General features: G+C 54.6%; 4 long non-coding RNA genes across 4 annotated transcripts; all 4 read left to right on the top strand.

The window, feature by feature from the left end:
- Nucleotides 1-5,852: 5,852 nt before the first annotated feature.
- On the top strand, nucleotides 5,853-9,006 carry LOC142081553 (uncharacterized). The gene is made up of 3 exons (XR_012673388.1): nucleotides 5,853-5,913; nucleotides 7,603-7,661; nucleotides 8,522-9,006. It is a non-coding gene; the product is annotated as an uncharacterized LOC142081553 (long non-coding RNA).
- Nucleotides 9,007-10,910: 1,904 nt separating this feature from the next.
- Nucleotides 10,911-12,369, top strand: LOC142081552 (uncharacterized). Its single transcript, XR_012673387.1, has 3 exons — nucleotides 10,911-10,969; nucleotides 11,147-11,312; nucleotides 12,119-12,369. It is a non-coding gene; the product is annotated as an uncharacterized LOC142081552 (long non-coding RNA).
- Nucleotides 12,370-15,767: 3,398 nt separating this feature from the next.
- On the top strand, nucleotides 15,768-18,920 carry LOC142081551 (uncharacterized). Its single transcript, XR_012673386.1, has 3 exons — nucleotides 15,768-15,828; nucleotides 17,517-17,575; nucleotides 18,436-18,920. It is a non-coding gene; the product is annotated as an uncharacterized LOC142081551 (long non-coding RNA).
- Nucleotides 18,921-20,824: 1,904 nt separating this feature from the next.
- Nucleotides 20,825-22,283, top strand: LOC142081550 (uncharacterized). The gene is made up of 3 exons (XR_012673385.1): nucleotides 20,825-20,883; nucleotides 21,061-21,226; nucleotides 22,033-22,283. It is a non-coding gene; the product is annotated as an uncharacterized LOC142081550 (long non-coding RNA).
- Nucleotides 22,284-25,237: the final 2,954 nt, after the last annotated feature.

The following is a 25,237-nucleotide window of genomic DNA, read 5'->3' as shown; positions in this document are numbered from 1 at the left end:
GTGCGTTTTCCAGGCTTTCCCGAGAAGCGGTAGCAGCCTCGTAACTAGCGACAGAGAGTCCTGATGCGGTTTTGGTGAGTTACTGCTTCTATCGCGTCCTTTTTCCTTAACCTGCAGCGCGTAATTTTGACTTTGGTTGGAAAGAGATTTTCCAGAATGGAAATCTTTCTCGTTCAAAGGAGTTGCCTTTTACGAACTTCCCATCAGAATGGATCTTCAGAGATGACGTGCTCGGCAGTAGAAGTCATCCGCAAGGAGACTTTTCGCTCTCTCTCTCTCTGGGGAAAAAAAAAAGGGGTAAGCCGATTTCCTTGCACAGACCCAAGCGCAGCACGTCTTCCGATAGTCGACGTACGGCTGATCTTTGGTTCTCGGGTGTAACGGTCGAGAGATCGTAAAGACGCGTTCCTCCGCACGCTCGGCTACGGCCAACAGCGTTAGCAAACCTGCCGGTCCTTTTTGGTAGCCTGATGTATTGCAGCACTGGGGATTTGATATTCCCCACCGCCTGCCCCCACCCCCCCCACCCCCCCCCAAAAAAAGAGTAAAACCATACGGGAGATCTCTTATCTCACTGATTTTTCTATCGTAAATGAAATTTTAAAAAGAAAGTTAAAATTGTATAACTTCCAAACTGACTTGCGTTGTTTAAACTGCAACTGCCAAATAGCCGTAGCGTATAATTTATTAGGTGTGCTTAAGCAGTTGGGTAGTTGCTCTAAACGTTTCAAAAGAGAGGCAACTGAACGTTACGGGCTTTTTTCCCGATCTTTTGGCAGAGTGCTCTGAAGTCCTTTATTTCTGTCTCGCTTTCGACGGCGCCTTTCCCCGGCAGTTCGGTAGCATCGGTCTCGGCGCCGCTCCTAGTCACGTAACGCACGCAAAACCCCTGGTCAAACGATAGCTGTGTAGTTTGGAGGTAGATAATTTAACGGCATGAATTCACAGCTACGCAATTTCAATTAACGCAAAAGGAAAATGAAATACTTTTACGGTATAAGCCTTCTCATTGTACGTATGCTAAAAAGGTGCGCGTACGTTTACATAAAATGAATTGCTGAGATTTGTTCTTTCTTTTTCATTTTACTCTTCAAAGTTTTACGCTTCACTTTCAGCTTTATCGGCCAAGCGAGCGAGATGCGCAGCAGCAGCAGCAGCAGCGCAAGGGCTGGAGCTGTGGCGGCGGATCCGTGAGCGTAGATGCTGATTACGGCGCGCCCTTGTCCTGCAGCCTCACGGGGTTATCTCCCGGCAGCGGTGCTGTAAGGAAGGGACGGGGCGTTTTCCGACACCAGCGAGAGCGTTTACTTCTCTGCGAAGGACGCGTTCAGAATCGCGTCAATTAGTCCTCACGCGGATTTTAAGCGTTCGAATCGCTCGAGCTTTTAAAGGCCGCGTTGTATTTCGAGCTGACCCGTTGTCGTGGTTTAACCCGGCAGGCAGCCAAATACCACGCAGCCGCTCACTCACTCCCCCCACCCCCAGCGGGACGGGGAGAGAATCGGAAGGGTAAGAGTGAGGAAAAACTCGTGGGTTGAGGTAAAGACAGTTTAATAGAACAGGGAAAAAAAGGGAAAATAATGATGATAATGATAAAATATACAAAATGAGTGATGCACAATGCAGTTGCTCACCACCCGCGCTGACCGATAACCAAGTAGTGATCGGTACTTCCTGGATCACGCCTACCCTTCATATACTGAGCATGACGTCACATGGTATGGAATACCCCGTTGGCCAGCTGGGCTGGCTGTCCTGGCTGTGTTCCCTCCCACCTTGTGTACCTAGCTCAGTCAGTAGGCACGGGAGCTGTCCTTGGACTAGGAGGGCACTTAGCAACAACTGAAAACATCAGGGTGTTATCAACGTTCTCCTCCTACTAAATCCAAAACACAGCACTAGGAAGAAATTTAACCCTATCCCAGCCGAAACCAGGACACCCGTTTGCCTGGCACCCTCCTTTAGCTCGACTGCTACCCTCTCCCTTGTCCTGACCGAATTCCGCTGCTGCCTTCGGTGCTGTTTTTTTTAACGTGCTGAAATATCCGTTGGGATTTTTGTTTTTCAGACGCCTCGCTGTAAGCGTCCCGTGGTGCTCAGGAGAGACCCCCGGCCCGGGTTTGCCTGCCGGTCGTTGGGCGTGCTGAGGGTAAGGGGCCGGCTGCCAGCCTGCGGGACGGGGGCTAAGGGGGGGCTGCAAGCGTTTGGGGGGGCTGCCCCTCCTTTATCTTTCTAGCGGAGCCCCCCTTTTTGGCGGGGGTGCGTGCGTACATACGCCAACGGCATTATTGACGTAACGAGCCGCCGGTTGGGGCCGTTTCCCTCCTGTTGTGCCTTTTTGGGGGCTGAATAAAAAGGGGGGTTTGGGGGCCTGGAGGGGTGATGATGTCATTTGGGGCACCCCAACATCACCGGCGGGCTGATGATGCCGTGGAGGAGCAGGTGAGTGGGGAAGGGGGGGTCGTCCCCCCCCCCCAAAAAGGGGGTCACAGCCCAAAAATGCCTGATAATTCCTGGGGGGGTTCAAAAGTTTTTAAAAAACTGTAAATCTATCTGTGAGGCCTCGAAATAGAGAAAAATCTCTCCTTGTTCTATATATGGAAAAATAATATTCCTTTATACGTATACAAGGATTTCAAAATAGGAACCTATACCTGCCCTATTATATAAAGGATTTTAGAGCAGAAAAAAATTCGGAAGACGTATATAGGGTTTTAAAATACAAAAAGAACTCACGTCTATATAAATTAAAAAAGAAAGCACTTCCAAATGCAAAAGGGATGATATATTTTATGTATGAAGGAATTGAAAATAGAAAAAAGTCTGAATAGATACCGCTGTCTACACTCACTACGTGTTATGTAGAGAGCCTAAATAGGCATTGTATGTAATCTAAGAGATGATCTATAAGTGTAAATAGGTATCTAAGTCTAAAATCTAAGTCTATAAAGAGATAAGTGTAAATATATGTAAGTTTAAATAGAGAAGTCTATAAAGACATTTAAGTGTCAAAATATGTAAGTCGACAGATATCTAGTCTGAGCAGGTATTATATATAATGAGTGGGAAATAGGGAAACACCTCTCTATTGAAGATACAAAAGCGCTTTCAAAAGCTGCCTCTTCCCTGTTCTCCTTTTCCACCTTTTCCCATCCTGATTGGGGGCCAGTTCCCCCAACAGGGACTTTCCCCTGCAGGGCCGTGCACACAGAGCGGGACCTGCTGCCACGGCATAAAAACACCACAAAACCCCTAATTCGGGGCCTGCAAGGGGTGGGGAAAAAAAAACCCCGCATTTTTTGGGGAAAAATACCCAACTTGGAGCTCCCGGGAAAGCCAAATCCACCAGGATTTGGGCAGCCGGAAAGCAAAAAAACCCCCATTTTCATGCACAAAACGAAAAAGCAAAAATCGCCAATTTTTGTTGTGAAAAAGCGTTGAAAAACCTCCAAGTGGAATATTTTGGAAAAGGAAAAAACCCCAGTTTTGATATTATAGAAAAGCAAAAACCCCCCCGATTTGGGGAAGCTTTGGGGTGAAACACCAGCCATTTGAGGGGCCCGGACCCCTGGGGTGCTGCCTGCCCCGCCAACCTGCCCGTTGCCCCCCGCCCAAACTCTGGCACCCCCCTCCCGCTCCCCCGCCCCCCGCTCCCACCCCGCTCGCCCTCCTCCTGCGTTTTGGGTTTGTGCTGAAAACGGCGTCGGTGACGCGGGGCTGCGTGAGTTCCCGCTGCGCAGCGCTTGCACGGCGCCGGGGGCTGTGCTGCTCCTCGCCCCGCCCTGCCGGCGAGCGGGCTGGGGGTGCGCGAGGGCCTGGGAGGGGGCACCGCTGGGAGAGCTGACCCCGGCGGACCCAGGGGATGTTCCAGACACTATGACGTCAGGAAATAAAACTCGGGGGGCGGTTGGCGGGGGGGCCGCTGCTGGGCTGCGGCTGGCTGGGCATCGGGCGGTTGGCGGCGAGCCCTTGTTTTCGTTTGTACCGCTTGTCTGTCTGGGGTTTTTCTCTCTGTTGTTTGGGGTTTTTTTTTCCCCCCCCTTTCCCTTACAAGTGGAATTTTTTCACTTTTGCCCCTCCAATTCTCTCCCCCCTCCCGCTGAGGGGGCAGCGAGTGAGCGGTTGTGTGGTGCTGAGTTGCGGGCTGGGATTCGACCACGGCACAAGGTGAGTGGCAAGCCCTGCCTGGCTAAACGCTTTAGGCTGCCCGCGTTATTCCTGCCATCTTGCGAGGCCCTCCTTGTTCTTTCCTGCTGCTTTCAAGTGCCTTGTGCTCCAGCAGCAGGCTGGGAAGGAGGGTTGTGGCAGGAGCGGCGGCCCCCCGTGACTCCTTCTCGGGCTGTGAGCTTCGCCCCGCGTGTGGGCTGCCGAGGATCGTGGGCTCTGCAGGGGCCACAGGCAGCCCGCAGAGCTTGAGGCCGAGCCGTTCCTTTCCCCCTGTGAGCATCTGGGGAGGGGGACTGGGGGGGCTGCGGACCCCCGAGGGGGCCGAGGAGTGGGGCTGTGCATCCCGGGGGGGCCGGGGGGGGCTGCGAGCCCTAGGGGGTCGGGGAGAGGGGCTGGAGGACTTCCGGACCATAGAGCCCAGCCCAGTCCAGACCAGAGAGTATAGCTGGAGGACTCCCGGACCATAGAGATGGCGGACTGCCGGGCCAGAGAGTACACCTGGAGGACTTCCGGACCATAGAGACGGAGGTCCAGACGCATAGAATGTAGCTGGGGGACTTCCGCACCATAGAGGAAAATGTGCGGCCTAGAGAGTACAACTGGAGGACTGCCGGACCATCGAGACGGTCGTCCGGACCGGAGAGTGCACGTGGGGAACTTCCGGACCATAGAGAGCAGAGTCCGGCCTAGAGAGTACCCCCTGGAGGACTGCCGGACCATAGAGAGCAGAGTCCGGCCTAGAGAGTACCCCCTGGAGGACTGCCGGACCATAGAGAGCAGAGTCCGGCCTAGAGAGTACCCCCTGGAGGACTGCCGGACCATAGAGAGCAAAGTCCGGCCTAGAGAGTACCCCCGGAGGACTCCCGGACCATAGAGACGGGAGCTGGACCAGAGAGTACCCCCGGAGGACTGCCGGACCATAGAGACGGGAGCTGGACCAGAGAGTATCCCCGGAGGGCTGCCGGACCATAGAGAGCAAAGTCCGGCCTAGAGAGTACCCCCGGAGGACTGCCGGACCATAGAGAGCAAAGTCCGGCCTAGAGAGTACCCCCTGGAGGACTGCCGGACCATAGAGAGCAAAGTCCGGCCTAGAGAGTACCCCCTGGAGGACTGCCGGACCATAGAGAGCAAAGTCCGGCCTAGAGAGTACTCCTGGAGGACTGCCGGACCATAGAAACGGACGTCCAGACCAGAGAGTACACCTGGAGGACTCCCGGACCATCGAGATCGCGGTCCCCCAAGGAGCTGGGGAGTGGGGCTGTGGGTCCTGGCGGGACTTGAGAGTGGGGCTCCCAGGGGGCTGGAAAATGGTGTGGTCGGGTGCTGTGAACTCCGGGGGTCCTGGGGCTGGGAAGTGCTTGCAAACGCTGGGGAGGGGCTGCGAGCCGTGCGCATGCGCGGTCCCCGGGGCGCCGTGCGCATGCGCGGTCCCCGGGGCGCCGTGCGCATGCGCGGTCCCCGGGGCGCCGTGCGCATGCGCGGTCCCCGGGGCGCCGTGCGCATGCGCGGTCCCCGGGGCGCCGTGCGCATGCGCGGTCCCCGGGGCGCCGTGCGCATGCGCGGTCCCCGGGGCGCCGTGCGCATGCGCGGTCCCCGGGGCGCCGTGCGCATGCGCGGTCCCCGGGTGGGGACTACAACTCCCGGCGTGCCTCGCGCGGGCGGTCCGGTGGAGCCGCGCGCTGATTGGTTGCGGACGGTATTCCAACGGGCCGCGCGGCGGGCTCTGCACCGAGGCGGCGGCGCAGCGTGAGTGTGAGGGGCCGCGGGCCCGGGGAGCCGGGCTGTGGCGGGGGGGGGGGCGGTTCTGCAGGCTCCGGGGACAGGGTCTGGGGGGGCTCCAGGCGGGGGAGGGGCTGTGAGCATCTGGGGAGTGGGGAGTTGGGGGGGGGGCTGCGTGCCCTAGAGGGGCCGCGCAGTGGGCCGGGGCGGGGGGGGCCGGCCGGCGGGGGGGGGGGGGGGGGGCGGGGCGCTTTGTGCAAACAGATCCTCCCTGCGAGTCCCCACTGTCGCCCCGTGGGGCCGGGGACCCCCCAGCCCTCCCTGCAGGCAGACTGGGGGCTTCGCGGGCCGAGTCGAGGGAGGAGCTGCTGGAGAGAGGGCTTAGAAACGGCCTTCTGCCCCCGAAACTCCTGCAGCATTTGAAGGGGAGGGACAGGTCCACCCCAGGGCCCCAAGGGGAGGACCTCGGAGCAGGGACCTGGGGTTGTTCCAGGAGCAAAAGCTGGTCCCAGCCAGCTCGCCTCTGCTCCCCCGGCACCGGGATCGGACCTTTCAGCCCCGTTTCTGCCCGAAGCATCACGCAAGCGCTTGCCCTCCCCGGGGTCACCTTTGGGACTTGAGAAGAGGCGCAGCAGCTGGGTTTTTGGGCTCAGAAATGGGCGCTAAGTGAGCTGGTTTGGGGGCCTAAAGCAGAAGCCGGTTTGGCCGTTTGTGCGGGGGGGTGGGAGGGCATTGGGGGCTGCAGGGGAAAGCAGGGGGTGGGCAGGGTGCGTGGACCCTCTCGGGGGGGGGGGGGGGGGGGGGGGGCGGGTCTGGTCCTGCTGCACCCCGAAGTGCGGGAGGCCGGCATGCACCAGGCCCAACTCAACGTCTGCGGTGGTCTCTGGGGGGAAGAGGCGGTCTCTGCTTTTCAGACCCCGCACGCCCTCTTCGAGTCCAGCTCTTGCTTGTCGACTGCTTAGAATAGTTATTAACTAATTAGTCGTACAAACTCATTAATGCTTATACAATGTCCAACTATGATATTTAATCCTAATAGTCGAGTTTTGACGGCGGTTGGTTTACGACCTTGTCAAAAGCCCAGGCTGTTGCAAATAGCTGGAGCTTGTAAGGAGAAGGAGCTGAAATCAACGGTGCAGAGCTGGAGCTTCGATTAGCCAGAACCGTAGCAAGCAGGAGCTGGAACGAGACGAGGTGTCCGCTGTCTGGGGCATGCCTTAGCCAGAGGCAAAATTACCAGCAGCTGTAACGAGCGGGAGCTGCGATTCGCTGCAGTATCTGTTTGCCGGAGCATCCGTCGGCCAGACTGCACTCCCAGCACGGCTGAAGAGCAGCCAGGCGCAGGCAGGGCTGTCCCCGGCAAGGCGCTCCGAGCGGCAGGGAGGCGAGTTGTCCTTCTGCCAGCGGGGAGCCCGGCCTCTTCTCTCGGGGATTAAATCCACGCCACGCGTGGATCCGCTCTCTTTGCGTGGAGGGTCTCTCCCGGTCCCGTTCCCGAGGGCTGAAGTGAGGTGGGGGTCCCCCGGCTCTCCCCGGGGGGCAGGCGGCAGCACGAGGCGGCGGTGTCTCCCCGGTACCCGGCAAAGGGGAGCGAAACCGGCCGGCTGGAGCTCCGGGGGTGCACAGCCCGGCCCCGCACGGCAGAATCCTTCCCTGGGTTTTCACCGTTGGCTGGGTGTGACAAACAGGTTCATTTTGTGCCTCCTCTTTTCCCAGCGTCACCTTCTGCGTCACGTGAAGAAAATCCTGCGTGGCTGATGCCGCTTGCTGCTCAGGTAATGGCACGTGGGGGGCCGGGGGAGCGGGGAGAAACATTGGCGCGTTCAAGGACGCTGCAGGTGCTCCACGTCAAACCCAGGGAAAAGGCAAATTTGTGCCGGTGCAGAAAAGCTGATGAACAGTTGCCGTTAACAGAGCGCGCGTGCCTCGTTCCCGCATCGGTCCCTGGGTAGTTACGAGCGTTTTCCTTTCAGGGAAAAGAATGAGCTTTCGCCTACGATAAATTAAGAGCTGCCTGTGACCTTCTTTAGGGTCAAGTGTTTCTCTTCTGTTTGTTCGTACTGATTTTACGGGCAGGTTGGAAAGAGCCTTTTATTTTTACCTGCGTAACTCAATTTGTAGTACTACGTGGTGTCAGGAGAGTGAATTTTGGAGCACCCAGGTACTACTAGAAACGTAATGAATGAGACACGATGGAAGCTGATATTTCAACTTGATTTTTACGTGATTTTTTTTTTCATTAGAGCGTCGATGGCACGTTGTCCTGTGGCTCAATCCACGTTCTGTTCAGTGGAGTCTTCAATCTAGCACTTTGAAGGACAAAAGTTGGTCCTTCCAAAAAAGGGCTAGTCGTTCATAGGATGGAGGTATAGACTTGGAGAGCCGCTTAAGTACGTGATCAGAATTGAAGCCAAATGCCGCTTCACGTTGCTGCTGTTGGTCTTCACTTTCATTAGTTTTCCCGCTGCTCCGTCATGGTTGGGAGCTCTGAATCATCCTTTTTTTCACTCCCTAACGCATTTTTCTCCCCAAGGAGAGGCTACGTTTAAAAGCTACTTAGTTTCCTCACAAATGCATTGGTCAGTAAAACGGAGTTATGATGCTTGGAACCACACAAATGACACCAGTCTTACAGATCTGGACTATTTCTGAACACGTGTTCATCGCGTGCAGATGTCATCGGGATACGGATCATCTGCACTTTGTGCTCTGTCGAGACGATCAGCTGAGACAGGGACGAGCTCCAAAAGAAAAGAAAGGTACAACGTCAAAGTTTTGTTTTGTTGTTGGTTTTTGTGTTTGTGTGTTTTGGGGTTTTTTTTGTTTGGTTTTTTGTTTGTTTGTTTGTTTGTTTGTTTTTCCTTAAGAGTGCGACGTTGACTGGTGGCAGCCTGCAGAGCTCTCTTGCTGCCTGACCTCTCCTTTCCTTCTCTGTCACTCCTCTTTCGTGGCTGTCATTTTCACTCGGGTAGTTTTAGAAGAGCGATTTAGTTCCTCGCCTGTGTAAACGCGCTGGTAATAGCTGGAAGGTAAATGCTTGAACCAGTAGCGAATAACTTGGCTACAAGTAGAATTTCTGAAGGAAGAACAACGACAACAGGAAGCAAGTAGCGAGTTACCCCAGATTTGCGTGCGTCAAACACGTCAAAGTCTTACTGCCAAGCGTTGTTTGGCAACGTGCTCCAAATGTTTTAAAACAACTGCGGTTTTCAAAGATCTCGACTGTTTGGAGAAACGGCCTGGAAAAAAGGATTCCTCTTCCGCAGCGAGTTTGCGAGGACGGACGGGTTGCCGTACTCTTTAACAAAAATACTCCACTTGGGACGTATCGGGTGAGGAAATCGCGGCTCTACTTAGGCTTGAGAAAACGTACGTAGGTACCTGTGCCCGTCACCTGCGCGTCTCTAGGAAAGTGAGTTCTAGCGAAACTAAAGCTGCCGATGAGCCAAAAAAAAGGCACGGTTGTCTAAAACGTGCAGAAGTTCTAGTGGCCTGTCTCAACAACTGCACCAAAGACGATGCCAAATACTTTCTCCTCCACTCAGTTGTTCTCTTCACGGCAAAGGAAGCTTTGTGCTAAACGTTGTTTGTTTTTTTTTTCCTTTCCTCTCAGCAGAACGTCAACTGCCGTGAAAGTACGAGACAGATGGAAAGGGTCCGTAGTGGTCTGCAAGTACAAGGTAGGCCTGTGATACGTGTCTGCATTTTTCCTAAGGTGCTTGTAGCACGGACTTTACAGTTAACACGAGGAACGTGGCAGCTCTCCTTCTATGTGATTTTTTAATGTGAAATATTTTAACGCAAATACTAAAAATAAAGGAGGTCTGTTCTGGAGCGTGGTACGCCTATGCAAAGCTTGCTGCCCTCCGTCTGTTTTCTCTTCCTGCAAGCACGGTCTTCTGTTTCTGTGCGCTTGCTATGAAAGGGTGCTGTGAAAATAACGTTGGACTAGAAGAGGAAAGGAACCGTTTGTAAGAGTTGGGATGTTCGGGAGAAACAGGCTTTGTTTTCACGATAAAAGCTTTAGGCTTTTTCAGTCAGTCAGTGTTTAAAATGCCTTACAGGAGCACTCGAACACCTTACTGAGATGCTAGCATCTGTGCTAAAAGCAATCAAGGTCAAAGAAGAGGCGCGGACAACACGGGACAAATCGGTGTCGCTTCGGTGCGTTTTCCAGGCTTTCCCGAGAAGCGGTAGCAGCCTCGTAACTAGCGACAGAGAGTCCTGATGCGGTTTTGGTGAGTTACTGCTTCTATCGCGTCCTTTTTCCTTAACCTGCAGCGCGTAATTTTGACTTTGGTTGGAAAGAGATTTTCCAGAATGGAAATCTTTCTCGTTCAAAGGAGTTGCCTTTTACGAACTTCCCATCAGAATGGATCTTCAGAGATGACGTGCTCGGCAGTAGAAGTCATCCGCAAGGAGACTTTTCGCTCTCTCTCTCTCTGGGGAAAAAAAAAAGGGGTAAGCCGATTTCCTTGCACAGACCCAAGCGCAGCACGTCTTCCGATAGTCGACGTACGGCTGATCTTTGGTTCTCGGGTGTAACGGTCGAGAGATCGTAAAGACGCGTTCCTCCGCACGCTCGGCTACGGCCAACAGCGTTAGCAAACCTGCCGGTCCTTTTTGGTAGCCTGATGTATTGCAGCACTGGGGATTTGATATTCCCCACCGCCTGCCCCCACCCCCCCCACCCCCCCCCAAAAAAAGAGTAAAACCATACGGGAGATCTCTTATCTCACTGATTTTTCTATCGTAAATGAAATTTTAAAAAGAAAGTTAAAATTGTATAACTTCCAAACTGACTTGCGTTGTTTAAACTGCAACTGCCAAATAGCCGTAGCGTATAATTTATTAGGTGTGCTTAAGCAGTTGGGTAGTTGCTCTAAACGTTTCAAAAGAGAGGCAACTGAACGTTACGGGCTTTTTTCCCGATCTTTTGGCAGAGTGCTCTGAAGTCCTTTATTTCTGTCTCGCTTTCGACGGCGCCTTTCCCCGGCAGTTCGGTAGCATCGGTCTCGGCGCCGCTCCTAGTCACGTAACGCACGCAAAACCCCTGGTCAAACGATAGCTGTGTAGTTTGGAGGTAGATAATTTAACGGCATGAATTCACAGCTACGCAATTTCAATTAACGCAAAAGGAAAATGAAATACTTTTACGGTATAAGCCTTCTCATTGTACGTATGCTAAAAAGGTGCGCGTACGTTTACATAAAATGAATTGCTGAGATTTGTTCTTTCTTTTTCATTTTACTCTTCAAAGTTTTACGCTTCACTTTCAGCTTTATCGGCCAAGCGAGCGAGATGCGCAGCAGCAGCAGCAGCAGCGCAAGGGCTGGAGCTGTGGCGGCGGATCCGTGAGCGTAGATGCTGATTACGGCGCGCCCTTGTCCTGCAGCCTCACGGGGTTATCTCCCGGCAGCGGTGCTGTAAGGAAGGGACGGGGCGTTTTCCGACACCAGCGAGAGCGTTTACTTCTCTGCGAAGGACGCGTTCAGAATCGCGTCAATTAGTCCTCACGCGGATTTTAAGCGTTCGAATCGCTCGAGCTTTTAAAGGCCGCGTTGTATTTCGAGCTGACCCGTTGTCGTGGTTTAACCCGGCAGGCAGCCAAATACCACGCAGCCGCTCACTCACTCCCCCCACCCCCAGCGGGACGGGGAGAGAATCGGAAGGGTAAGAGTGAGGAAAAACTCGTGGGTTGAGGTAAAGACAGTTTAATAGAACAGGGAAAAAAAGGGAAAATAATGATGATAATGATAAAATATACAAAATGAGTGATGCACAATGCAGTTGCTCACCACCCGCGCTGACCGATAACCAAGTAGTGATCGGTACTTCCTGGATCACGCCTACCCTTCATATACTGAGCATGACGTCACATGGTATGGAATACCCCGTTGGCCAGCTGGGCTGGCTGTCCTGGCTGTGTTCCCTCCCACCTTGTGTACCTAGCTCAGTCAGTAGGCACGGGAGCTGTCCTTGGACTAGGAGGGCACTTAGCAACAACTGAAAACATCAGGGTGTTATCAACGTTCTCCTCCTACTAAATCCAAAACACAGCACTAGGAAGAAATTTAACCCTATCCCAGCCGAAACCAGGACACCCGTTTGCCTGGCACCCTCCTTTAGCTCGACTGCTACCCTCTCCCTTGTCCTGACCGAATTCCGCTGCTGCCTTCGGTGCTGTTTTTTTTAACGTGCTGAAATATCCGTTGGGATTTTTGTTTTTCAGATGCCTCGCTGTAAGCGTCCCGTGGTGCTCAGGAGAGACCCCCGGCCCGGGTTTGCCTGCCGGTCGTTGGGCGTGCTGAGGGTAAGGGGCCGGCTGCCAGCCTGCGGGACGGGGGCTAAGGGGGGGCTGCAAGCGTTTGGGGGGGCTGCCCCTCCTTTATCTTTCTAGCGGAGCCCCCCTTTTTGGCGGGGGTGCGTGCGTACATACGCCAACGGCATTATTGACGTAACGAGCCGCCGGTTGGGGCCGTTTCCCTCCTGTTGTGCCTTTTTGGGGGCTGAATAAAAAGGGGGGTTTGGGGGCCTGGAGGGGTGATGATGTCATTTGGGGCACCCCAACATCACCGGCGGGCTGATGATGCCGTGGAGGAGCAGGTGAGTGGGGAAGGGGGGGTCGTCCCCCCCCCCCAAAAAGGGGGTCACAGCCCAAAAATGCCTGATAATTCCTGGGGGGGTTCAAAAGTTTTTAAAAAACTGTAAATCTATCTGTGAGGCCTCGAAATAGAGAAAAATCTCTCCTTGTTCTATATATGGAAAAATAATATTCCTTTATACGTATACAAGGATTTCAAAATAGGAACCTATACCTGCCCTATTATATAAAGGATTTTAGAGCAGAAAAAAATTCGGAAGACGTATATAGGGTTTTAAAATACAAAAAGAACTCACGTCTATATAAATTAAAAAAGAAAGCACTTCCAAATGCAAAAGGGATGATATATTTTATGTATGAAGGAATTGAAAATAGAAAAAAGTCTGAATAGATACCGCTGTCTACACTCACTACGTGTTATGTAGAGAGCCTAAATAGGCATTGTATGTAATCTAAGAGATGATCTATAAGTGTAAATAGGTATCTAAGTCTAAAATCTAAGTCTATAAAGAGATAAGTGTAAATATATGTAAGTTTAAATAGAGAAGTCTATAAAGACATTTAAGTGTCAAAATATGTAAGTCGACAGATATCTAGTCTGAGCAGGTATTATATATAATGAGTGGGAAATAGGGAAACACCTCTCTATTGAAGATACAAAAGCGCTTTCAAAAGCTGCCTCTTCCCTGTTCTCCTTTTCCACCTTTTCCCATCCTGATTGGGGGCCAGTTCCCCCAACAGGGACTTTCCCCTGCAGGGCCGTGCACACAGAGCGGGACCTGCTGCCACGGCATAAAAACACCACAAAACCCCTAATTCGGGGCCTGCAAGGGGTGGGGAAAAAAAAACCCCGCATTTTTTGGGGAAAAATACCCAACTTGGAGCTCCCGGGAAAGCCAAATCCACCAGCATTTGGGCAGCCGGAAAGCAAAAAAACCCCCATTTTCATGCACAAAACGAAAAAGCAAAAATCGCCAATTTTTGTTGTGAAAAAGCGTTGAAAAACCTCCAAGTGGAATATTTTGGAAAAGGAAAAAACCCCAGTTTTGATATTATAGAAAAGCAAAAACCCCCCCGATTTGGGGAAGCTTTGGGGTGAAACACCAGCCATTTGAGGGGCCCGGACCCCTGGGGTGCTGCCTGCCCCGCCAACCTGCCCGTTGCCCCCCGCCCAAACTCTGGCACCCCCCTCCCGCTCCCCCGCCCCCCGCTCCCACCCCGCTCGCCCTCCTCCTGCGTTTTGGGTTTGTGCTGAAAACGGCGTCGGTGACGCGGGGCTGCGTGAGTTCCCGCTGCGCAGCGCTTGCACGGCGCCGGGGGCTGTGCTGCTCCTCGCCCCGCCCTGCCGGCGAGCGGGCTGGGGGTGCGCGAGGGCCTGGGAGGGGGCACCGCTGGGAGAGCTGACCCCGGCGGACCCAGGGGATGTTCCAGACACTATGACGTCAGGAAATAAAACTCGGGGGGCGGTTGGCGGGGGGGCCGCTGCTGGGCTGCGGCTGGCTGGGCATCGGGCGGTTGGCGGCGAGCCCTTGTTTTCGTTTGTACCGCTTGTCTGTCTGGGGTTTTTCTCTCTGTTGTTTGGGGTTTTTTTTCCCCCCCCCTTTCCCTTACAAGTGGAATTTTTTCACTTTTGCCCCTCCAATTCTCTCCCCCCTCCCGCTGAGGGGGCAGCGAGTGAGCGGTTGTGTGGTGCTGAGTTGCGGGCTGGGATTCGACCACGGCACAAGGTGAGTGGCAAGCCCTGCCTGGCTAAACGCTTTAGGCTGCCCGCGTTATTCCTGCCATCTTGCGAGGCCCTCCTTGTTCTTTCCTGCTGCTTTCAAGTGCCTTGTGCTCCAGCAGCAGGCTGGGAAGGAGGGTTGTGGCAGGAGCGGCGGCCCCCCGTGACTCCTTCTCGGGCTGTGAGCTTCGCCCCGCGTGTGGGCTGCCGAGGATCGTGGGCTCTGCAGGGGCCACAGGCAGCCCGCAGAGCTTGAGGCCGAGCCGTTCCTTTCCCCCTGTGAGCATCTGGGGAGGGGGACTGGGGGGGCTGCGGACCCCCGAGGGGGCCGAGGAGTGGGGCTGTGCATCCCGGGGGGGCCGGGGGGGGCTGCGAGCCCTAGGGGGTCGGGGAGAGGGGCTGGAGGACTTCCGGACCATAGAGCCCAGCCCAGTCCAGACCAGAGAGTATAGCTGGAGGACTCCCGGACCATAGAGATGGCGGACTGCCGGGCCAGAGAGTACACCTGGAGGACTTCCGGACCATAGAGACGGAGGTCCAGACGCATAGAATGTAGCTGGGGGACTTCCGCACCATAGAGGAAAATGTGCGGCCTAGAGAGTACAACTGGAGGACTGCCGGACCATCGAGACGGTCGTCCGGACCGGAGAGTGCACGTGGGGAACTTCCGGACCATAGAGAGCAGAGTCCGGCCTAGAGAGTACCCCCTGGAGGACTGCCGGACCATAGAGAGCAGAGTCCGGCCTAGAGAGTACCCCCTGGAGGACTGCCGGACCATAGAGAGCAGAGTCCGGCCTAGAGAGTACCCCCTGGAGGACTGCCGGACCATAGAGAGCAAAGTCCGGCCTAGAGAGTACCCCCGGAGGACTCCCGGACCATAGAGACGGGAGCTGGACCAGAGAGTACCCCCGGAGGACTGCCGGACCATAGAGACGGGAGCTGGACCAGAGAGTATCCCCGGAGGGCTGCCGGACCATAGAGAGCAAAGTCCGGCCTAGAGAGTACCCCCGGAGGACTGCCGGACCATAGAGAGCAAAGTCCGGCCTAGAGAGTACCCCCTGGAGGACTGCCGGACCATAGAGAGCAAAGTCCGGCCTAGAGAGTACCCCCTGGAGGACTGCCGGACCATAGAGAGCAAAGTCCGGCCTAGAGAGTACTCCTGGAGGACTGCCGGACCATAGAAACGGACGTCCAGACCAGAGAGTACACCTGGAGGACTCCCGGACCATCGAGATCGCGGTCCCCCAAGGAGCTGGGGAGTGGGGCTGTGGGTCCTGGCGGGACTTGAGAGTGGGGCTCCCAGGGGGCTGGAAAATGGTGTGGTCGGGTGCTGTGAACTCCGGGGGTCCTGGGGCTGGGAAGTGCTTGCAAACGCTGGGGAGGGGCTGCGAGCCGTGCGCATGCGCGGTCCCCGGGGCGCCGTGCGCATGCGCGGTCCCCGGGGCGCCGTGCGCATGCGCGGTCCCCGGGGCGCCGTGCGCATGCGCGGTCCCCGGGTGGGGACTACAACTCCCGGCGTGCCTCGCGCGGGCGGTCCGGTGGAGCCGCGCGCTGATTGGTTGCGGACGGTATTCCAACGGGCCGCGCGGCGGGCTCTGCACCGAGGCGGCGGCGCAGCGTGAGTGTGAGGGGCCGCGGGCCCGGGGAGCCGGGCTGTGGCGGGGGGGGGGGCGGTTCTGCAGGCTCCGGGGACAGGGTCTGGGGGGGCTCCAGGCGGGGGAGGGGCTGTGAGCATCTGGGGAGTGGGGAGTTGGGGGGGGGGCTGCGTGCCCTAGAGGGGCCGCGCAGTGGGCCGGGGCGGGGGGGGCCGGCCGGCGGGGGGGGGGGGGGGGGGCGGGGCGCTTTGTGCAAACAGATCCTCCCTGCGAGTCCCCACTGTCGCCCCGTGGGGCCGGGGACCCCCCAGCCCTCCCTGCAGGCAGACTGGGGGCTTCGCGGGCCGAGTCGAGGGAGGAGCTGCTGGAGAGAGGGCTTAGAAACGGCCTTCTGCCCCCGAAACTCCTGCAGCATTTGAAGGGGAGGGACAGGTCCACCCCAGGGCCCCAAGGGGAGGACCTCGGAGCAGGGACCTGGGGTTGTTCCAGGAGCAAAAGCTGGTCCCAGCCAGCTCGCCTCTGCTCCCCCGGCACCGGGATCGGACCTTTCAGCCCCGTTTCTGCCCGAAGCATCACGCAAGCGCTTGCCCTCCCCGGGGTCACCTTTGGGACTTGAGAAGAGGCGCAGCAGCTGGGTTTTTGGGCTCAGAAATGGGCGCTAAGTGAGCTGGTTTGGGGGCCTAAAGCAGAAGCCGGTTTGGCCGTTTGTGCGGGGGGGTGGGAGGGCATTGGGGGCTGCAGGGGAAAGCAGGGGGTGGGCAGGGTGCGTGGACCCTCTCGGGGGGGGGGGGGGGGGGGGGGGCGGGTCTGGTCCTGCTGCACCCCGAAGTGCGGGAGGCCGGCATGCACCAGGCCCAACTCAACGTCTGCGGTGGTCTCTGGGGGGAAGAGGCGGTCTCTGCTTTTCAGACCCCGCACGCCCTCTTCGAGTCCAGCTCTTGCTTGTCGACTGCTTAGAATAGTTATTAACTAATTAGTCGTACAAACTCATTAATGCTTATACAATGTCCAACTATGATATTTAATCCTAATAGTCGAGTTTTGACGGCGGTTGGTTTACGACCTTGTCAAAAGCCCAGGCTGTTGCAAATAGCTGGAGCTTGTAAGGAGAAGGAGCTGAAATCAACGGTGCAGAGCTGGAGCTTCGATTAGCCAGAACCGTAGCAAGCAGGAGCTGGAACGAGACGAGGTGTCCGCTGTCTGGGGCATGCCTTAGCCAGAGGCAAAATTACCAGCAGCTGTAACGAGCGGGAGCTGCGATTCGCTGCAGTATCTGTTTGCCGGAGCATCCGTCGGCCAGACTGCACTCCCAGCACGGCTGAAGAGCAGCCAGGCGCAGGCAGGGCTGTCCCCGGCAAGGCGCTCCGAGCGGCAGGGAGGCGAGTTGTCCTTCTGCCAGCGGGGAGCCCGGCCTCTTCTCTCGGGGATTAAATCCACGCCACGCGTGGATCCGCTCTCTTTGCGTGGAGGGTCTCTCCCGGTCCCGTTCCCGAGGGCTGAAGTGAGGTGGGGGTCCCCCGGCTCTCCCCGGGGGGCAGGCGGCAGCACGAGGCGGCGGTGTCTCCCCGGTACCCGGCAAAGGGGAGCGAAACCGGCCGGCTGGAGCTCCGGGGGTGCACAGCCCGGCCCCGCACGGCAGAATCCTTCCCTGGGTTTTCACCGTTGGCTGGGTGTGACAAACAGGTTCATTTTGTGCCTCCTCTTTTCCCAGCGTCACCTTCTGCGTCACGTGAAGAAAATCCTGCGTGGCTGATGCCGCTTGCTGCTCAGGTAATGGCACGTGGGGGGCCGGGGGAGCGGGGAGAAACATTGGCGCGTTCAAGGACGCTGCAGGTGCTCCACGTCAAACCCAGGGAAAAGGCAAATTTGTGCCGGTGCAGAAAAGCTGATGAACAGTTGCCGTTAACAGAGCGCGCGTGCCTCGTTCCCGCATCGGTCCCTGGGTAGTTACGAGCGTTTTCCTTTCAGGGAAAAGAATGAGCTTTCGCCTACGATAAATTAAGAGCTGCCTGTGACCTTCTTTAGGGTCAAGTGTTTCTCTTCTGTTTGTTCGTACTGATTTTACGGGCAGGTTGGAAAGAGCCTTTTATTTTTACCTGCGTAACTCAATTTGTAGTACTACGTGGTGTCAGGAGAGTGAATTTTGGAGCACCCAGGTACTACTAGAAACGTAATGAATGAGACACGATGGAAGCTGATATTTCAACTTGATTTTTACGTGATTTTTTTTTTCATTAGAGCGTCGATGGCACGTTGTCCTGTGGCTCAATCCACGTTCTGTTCAGTGGAGTCTTCAATCTAGCACTTTGAAGGACAAAAGTTGGTCCTTCCAAAAAAGGGCTAGTCGTTCATAGGATGGAGGTATAGACTTGGAGAGCCGCTTAAGTACGTGATCAGAATTGAAGCCAAATGCCGCTTCACGTTGCTGCTGTTGGTCTTCACTTTCATTAGTTTTCCCGCTGCTCCGTCATGGTTGGGAGCTCTGAATCATCCTTTTTTTCACTCCCTAACGCATTTTTCTCCCCAAGGAGAGGCTACGTTTAAAAGCTACTTAGTTTCCTCACAAATGCATTGGTCAGTAAAACGGAGTTATGATGCTTGGAACCACACAAATGACACCAGTCTTACAGATCTGGACTATTTCTGAACACGTGTTCATCGCGTGCAGATGTCATCGGGATACGGATCATCTGCACTTTGTGCTCTGTCGAGACGATCAGCTGAGACAGGGACGAGCTCCAAAAGAAAAGAAAGGTACAACGTCAAAGTTTTGTTTTGTTGTTGGTTTTTGTGTTTGTGTGTTTTGGGGTTTTTTTTGTTTGGTTTTTTGTTTGTTTGTTTGTTTGTTTGTTTTTCCTTAAGAGTGCGACGTTGACTGGTGGCAGCCTGCAGAGCTCTCTTGCTGCCTGACCTCTCCTTTCCTTCTCTGTCACTCCTCTTTCGTGGCTGTCATTTTCACTCGGGTAGTTTTAGAAGAGCGATTTAGTTCCTCGCCTGTGTAAACGCGCTGGTAATAGCTGGAAGGTAAATGCTTGAACCAGTAGCGAATAACTTGGCTACAAGTAGAATTTCTGAAGGAAGAACAACGACAACAGGAAGCAAGTAGCGAGTTACCCCAGATTTGCGTGCGTCAAACACGTCAAAGTCTTACTGCCAAGCGTTGTTTGGCAACGTGCTCCAAATGTTTTAAAACAACTGCGGTTTTCAAAGATCTCGACTGTTTGGAGAAACGGCCTGGAAAAAAGGATTCCTCTTCCGCAGCGAGTTTGCGAGGACGGACGGGTTGCCGTACTCTTTAACAAAAATACTCCACTTGGGACGTATCGGGTGAGGAAATCGCGGCTCTACTTAGGCTTGAGAAAACGTACGTAGGTACCTGTGCCCGTCACCTGCGCGTCTCTAGGAAAGTGAGTTCTAGCGAAACTAAAGCTGCCGATGAGCCAAAAAAAAGGCACGGTTGTCTAAAACGTGCAGAAGTTCTAGTGGCCTGTCTCAACAACTGCACCAAAGACGATGCCAAATACTTTCTCCTCCACTCAGTTGTTCTCTTCACGGCAAAGGAAGCTTTGTGCTAAACGTTGTTTGTTTTTTTTTTCCTTTCCTCTCAGCAGAACGTCAACTGCCGTGAAAGTACGAGACAGATGGAAAGGGTCCGTAGTGGTCTGCAAGTACAAGGTAGGCCTGTGATACGTGTCTGCATTTTTCCTAAGGTGCTTGTAGCACGGACTTTACAGTTAACACGAGGAACGTGGCAGCTCTCCTTCTATGTGATTTTTTAATGTGAAATATTTTAACGCAAATACTAAAAATAAAGGAGGTCTGTTCTGGAGCGTGGTACGCCTATGCAAAGCTTGCTGCCCTCCGTCTGTTTTCTCTTCCTGCAAGCACGGTCTTCTGTTTCTGTGCGCTTGCTATGAAAGGGTGCTGTGAAAATAACGTTGGACTAGAAGAGGAAAGGAACCGTTTGTAAGAGTTGGGATGTTCGGGAGAAACAGGCTTTGTTTTCACGATAAAAGCTTTAGGCTTTTTCAGTCAGTCAGTGTTTAAAATGCCTTACAGGAGCACTCGAACACCTTACTGAGATGCTAGCATCTGTGCTAAAAGCAATCAAGGTCAAAGAAGAGGCGCGGACAACACGGGACAAATCGGTGTCGCTTCGGTGCGTTTTCCAGGCTTTCCCGAGAAGCGGTAGCAGCCTCGTAACTAGCGACAGAGAGTCCTGATGCGGTTTTGGTGAGTTACTGCTTCTATCGCGTCCTTTTTCCTTAACCTGCAGCGCGTAATTTTGACTTTGGTTGGAAAGAGATTTTCCAGAATGGAAATCTTTCTCGTTCAAAGGAGTTGCCTTTTACGAACTTCCCATCAGAATGGATCTTCAGAGATGACGTGCTCGGCAGTAGAAGTCATCCGCAAGGAGACTTTTCGCTCTCTCTCTCTCTGGGGAAAAAAAAAAGGGGTAAGCCGATTTCCTTGCACAGACCCAAGCGCAGCACGTCTTCCGATAGTCGACGTACGGCTGATCTTTGGTTCTCGGGTGTAACGGTCGAGAGATCGTAAAGACGCGTTCCTCCGCACGCTCGGCTACGGCCAACAGCGTTAGCAAACCTGCCGGTCCTTTTTGGTAGCCTGATGTATTGCAGCACTGGGGATTTGATATTCCCCACCGCCTGCCCCCACCCCCCCCACCCCCCCCCAAAAAAAGAGTAAAACCATACGGGAGATCTCTTATCTCACTGATTTTTCTATCGTAAATGAAATTTTAAAAAGAAAGTTAAAATTGTATAACTTCCAAACTGACTTGCGTTGTTTAAACTGCAACTGCCAAATAGCCGTAGCGTATAATTTATTAGGTGTGCTTAAGCAGTTGGGTAGTTGCTCTAAACGTTTCAAAAGAGAGGCAACTGAACGTTACGGGCTTTTTTCCCGATCTTTTGGCAGAGTGCTCTGAAGTCCTTTATTTCTGTCTCGCTTTCGACGGCGCCTTTCCCCGGCAGTTCGGTAGCATCGGTCTCGGCGCCGCTCCTAGTCACGTAACGCACGCAAAACCCCTGGTCAAACGATAGCTGTGTAGTTTGGAGGTAGATAATTTAACGGCATGAATTCACAGCTACGCAATTTCAATTAACGCAAAAGGAAAATGAAATACTTTTACGGTATAAGCCTTCTCATTGTACGTATGCTAAAAAGGTGCGCGTACGTTTACATAAAATGAATTGCTGAGATTTGTTCTTTCTTTTTCATTTTACTCTTCAAAGTTTTACGCTTCACTTTCAGCTTTATCGGCCAAGCGAGCGAGATGCGCAGCAGCAGCAGCAGCAGCGCAAGGGCTGGAGCTGTGGCGGCGGATCCGTGAGCGTAGATGCTGATTACGGCGCGCCCTTGTCCTGCAGCCTCACGGGGTTATCTCCCGGCAGCGGTGCTGTAAGGAAGGGACGGGGCGTTTTCCGACACCAGCGAGAGCGTTTACTTCTCTGCGAAGGACGCGTTCAGAATCGCGTCAATTAGTCCTCACGCGGATTTTAAGCGTTCGAATCGCTCGAGCTTTTAAAGGCCGCGTTGTATTTCGAGCTGACCCGTTGTCGTGGTTTAACCCGGCAGGCAGCCAAATACCACGCAGCCGCTCACTCACTCCCCCCACCCCCAGCGGGACGGGGAGAGAATCGGAAGGGTAAGAGTGAGGAAAAACTCGTGGGTTGAGGTAAAGACAGTTTAATAGAACAGGGAAAAAAAGGGAAAATAATGATGATAATGATAAAATATACAAAATGAGTGATGCACAATGCAGTTGCTCACCACCCGCGCTGACCGATAACCAAGTAGTGATCGGTACTTCCTGGATCACGCCTACCCTTCATATACTGAGCATGACGTCACATGGTATGGAATACCCCGTTGGCCAGCTGGGCTGGCTGTCCTGGCTGTGTTCCCTCCCACCTTGTGTACCTAGCTCAGTCAGTAGGCACGGGAGCTGTCCTTGGACTAGGAGGGCACTTAGCAACAACTGAAAACATCAGGGTGTTATCAACGTTCTCCTCCTACTAAATCCAAAACACAGCACTAGGAAGAAATTTAACCCTATCCCAGCCGAAACCAGGACACCCGTTTGCCTGGCACCCTCCTTTAGCTCGACTGCTACCCTCTCCCTTGTCCTGACCGAATTCCGCTGCTGCCTTCGGTGCTGTTTTTTTTAACGTGCTGAAATATCCGTTGGGATTTTTGTTTTTCAGATGCCTCGCTGTAAGCGTCCCGTGGTGCTCAGGAGAGACCCCCGGCCCGGGTTTGCCTGCCGGTCGTTGGGCGTGCTGAGGGTAAGGGGCCGGCTGCCAGCCTGCGGGACGGGGGCTAAGGGGGGGCTGCAAGCGTTTGGGGGGGCTGCCCCTCCTTTATCTTTCTAGCGGAGCCCCCCTTTTTGGCGGGGGTGCGTGCGTACATACGCCAACGGCATTATTGACGTAACGAGCCGCCGGTTGGGGCCGTTTCCCTCCTGTTGTGCCTTTTTGGGGGCTGAATAAAAAGGGGGGTTTGGGGGCCTGGAGGGGTGATGATGTCATTTGGGGCACCCCAACATCACCGGCGGGCTGATGATGCCGTGGAGGAGCAGGTGAGTGGGGAAGGGGGGGTCGTCCCCCCCCCCCAAAAAGGGGGTCACAGCCCAAAAATGCCTGATAATTCCTGGGGGGGTTCAAAAGTTTTTAAAAAACTGTAAATCTATCTGTGAGGCCTCGAAATAGAGAAAAATCTCTCCTTGTTCTATATATGGAAAAATAATATTCCTTTATACGTATACAAGGATTTCAAAATAGGAACCTATACCTGCCCTATTATATAAAGGATTTTAGAGCAGAAAAAAATTCGGAAGACGTATATAGGGTTTTAAAATACAAAAAGAACTCACGTCTATATAAATTAAAAAAGAAAGCACTTCCAAATGCAAAAGGGATGATATATTTTATGTATGAAGGAATTGAAAATAGAAAAAAGTCTGAATAGATACCGCTGTCTACACTCACTACGTGTTATGTAGAGAGCCTAAATAGGCATTGTATGTAATCTAAGAGATGATCTATAAGTGTAAATAGGTATCTAAGTCTAAAATCTAAGTCTATAAAGAGATAAGTGTAAATATATGTAAGTTTAAATAGAGAAGTCTATAAAGACATTTAAGTGTCAAAATATGTAAGTCGACAGATATCTAGTCTGAGCAGGTATTATATATAATGAGTGGGAAATAGGGAAACACCTCTCTATTGAAGATACAAAAGCGCTTTCAAAAGCTGCCTCTTCCCTGTTCTCCTTTTCCACCTTTTCCCATCCTGATTGGGGGCCAGTTCCCCCAACAGGGACTTTCCCCTGCAGGGCCGTGCACACAGAGCGGGACCTGCTGCCACGGCATAAAAACACCACAAAACCCCTAATTCGGGGCCTGCAAGGGGTGGGGAAAAAAAAACCCCGCATTTTTTGGGGAAAAATACCCAACTTGGAGCTCCCGGGAAAGCCAAATCCACCAGCATTTGGGCAGCCGGAAAGCAAAAAAACCCCCATTTTCATGCACAAAACGAAAAAGCAAAAATCGCCAATTTTTGTTGTGAAAAAGCGTTGAAAAACCTCCAAGTGGAATATTTTGGAAAAGGAAAAAACCCCAGTTTTGATATTATAGAAAAGCAAAAACCCCCCCGATTTGGGGAAGCTTTGGGGTGAAACACCAGCCATTTGAGGGGCCCGGACCCCTGGGGTGCTGCCTGCCCCGCCAACCTGCCCGTTGCCCCCCGCCCAAACTCTGGCACCCCCCTCCCGCTCCCCCGCCCCCCGCTCCCACCCCGCTCGCCCTCCTCCTGCGTTTTGGGTTTGTGCTGAAAACGGCGTCGGTGACGCGGGGCTGCGTGAGTTCCCGCTGCGCAGCGCTTGCACGGCGCCGGGGGCTGTGCTGCTCCTCGCCCCGCCCTGCCGGCGAGCGGGCTGGGGGTGCGCGAGGGCCTGGGAGGGGGCACCGCTGGGAGAGCTGACCCCGGCGGACCCAGGGGATGTTCCAGACACTATGACGTCAGGAAATAAAACTCGGGGGGCGGTTGGCGGGGGGGCCGCTGCTGGGCTGCGGCTGGCTGGGCATCGGGCGGTTGGCGGCGAGCCCTTGTTTTCGTTTGTACCGCTTGTCTGTCTGGGGTTTTTCTCTCTGTTGTTTGGGGTTTTTTTTCCCCCCCCCTTTCCCTTACAAGTGGAATTTTTTCACTTTTGCCCCTCCAATTCTCTCCCCCCTCCCGCTGAGGGGGCAGCGAGTGAGCGGTTGTGTGGTGCTGAGTTGCGGGCTGGGATTCGACCACGGCACAAGGTGAGTGGCAAGCCCTGCCTGGCTAAACGCTTTAGGCTGCCCGCGTTATTCCTGCCATCTTGCGAGGCCCTCCTTGTTCTTTCCTGCTGCTTTCAAGTGCCTTGTGCTCCAGCAGCAGGCTGGGAAGGAGGGTTGTGGCAGGAGCGGCGGCCCCCCGTGACTCCTTCTCGGGCTGTGAGCTTCGCCCCGCGTGTGGGCTGCCGAGGATCGTGGGCTCTGCAGGGGCCACAGGCAGCCCGCAGAGCTTGAGGCCGAGCCGTTCCTTTCCCCCTGTGAGCATCTGGGGAGGGGGACTGGGGGGGCTGCGGACCCCCGAGGGGGCCGAGGAGTGGGGCTGTGCATCCCGGGGGGGCCGGGGGGGGCTGCGAGCCCTAGGGGGTCGGGGAGAGGGGCTGGAGGACTTCCGGACCATAGAGCCCAGCCCAGTCCAGACCAGAGAGTATAGCTGGAGGACTCCCGGACCATAGAGATGGCGGACTGCCGGGCCAGAGAGTACACCTGGAGGACTTCCGGACCATAGAGACGGAGGTCCAGACGCATAGAATGTAGCTGGGGGACTTCCGCACCATAGAGGAAAATGTGCGGCCTAGAGAGTACAACTGGAGGACTGCCGGACCATCGAGACGGTCGTCCGGACCGGAGAGTGCACGTGGGGAACTTCCGGACCATAGAGAGCAGAGTCCGGCCTAGAGAGTACCCCCTGGAGGACTGCCGGACCATAGAGAGCAGAGTCCGGCCTAGAGAGTACCCCCTGGAGGACTGCCGGACCATAGAGAGCAGAGTCCGGCCTAGAGAGTACCCCCTGGAGGACTGCCGGACCATAGAGAGCAAAGTCCGGCCTAGAGAGTACCCCCGGAGGACTCCCGGACCATAGAGACGGGAGCTGGACCAGAGAGTACCCCCGGAGGACTGCCGGACCATAGAGACGGGAGCTGGACCAGAGAGTATCCCCGGAGGGCTGCCGGACCATAGAGAGCAAAGTCCGGCCTAGAGAGTACCCCCGGAGGACTGCCGGACCATAGAGAGCAAAGTCCGGCCTAGAGAGTACCCCCTGGAGGACTGCCGGACCATAGAGAGCAAAGTCCGGCCTAGAGAGTACCCCCTGG

The sequence above is a fragment of the Calonectris borealis genome, chromosome 4, assembly GCF_964195595.1.
Source record: "Calonectris borealis chromosome 4, bCalBor7.hap1.2, whole genome shotgun sequence".
Lineage (NCBI taxonomy): Eukaryota > Metazoa > Chordata > Aves > Procellariiformes > Procellariidae > Calonectris > Calonectris borealis.
The sequence above is the reverse complement of the archived record's forward strand: the minus strand, read 5'-3'. Positions and strand labels throughout refer to the sequence as shown.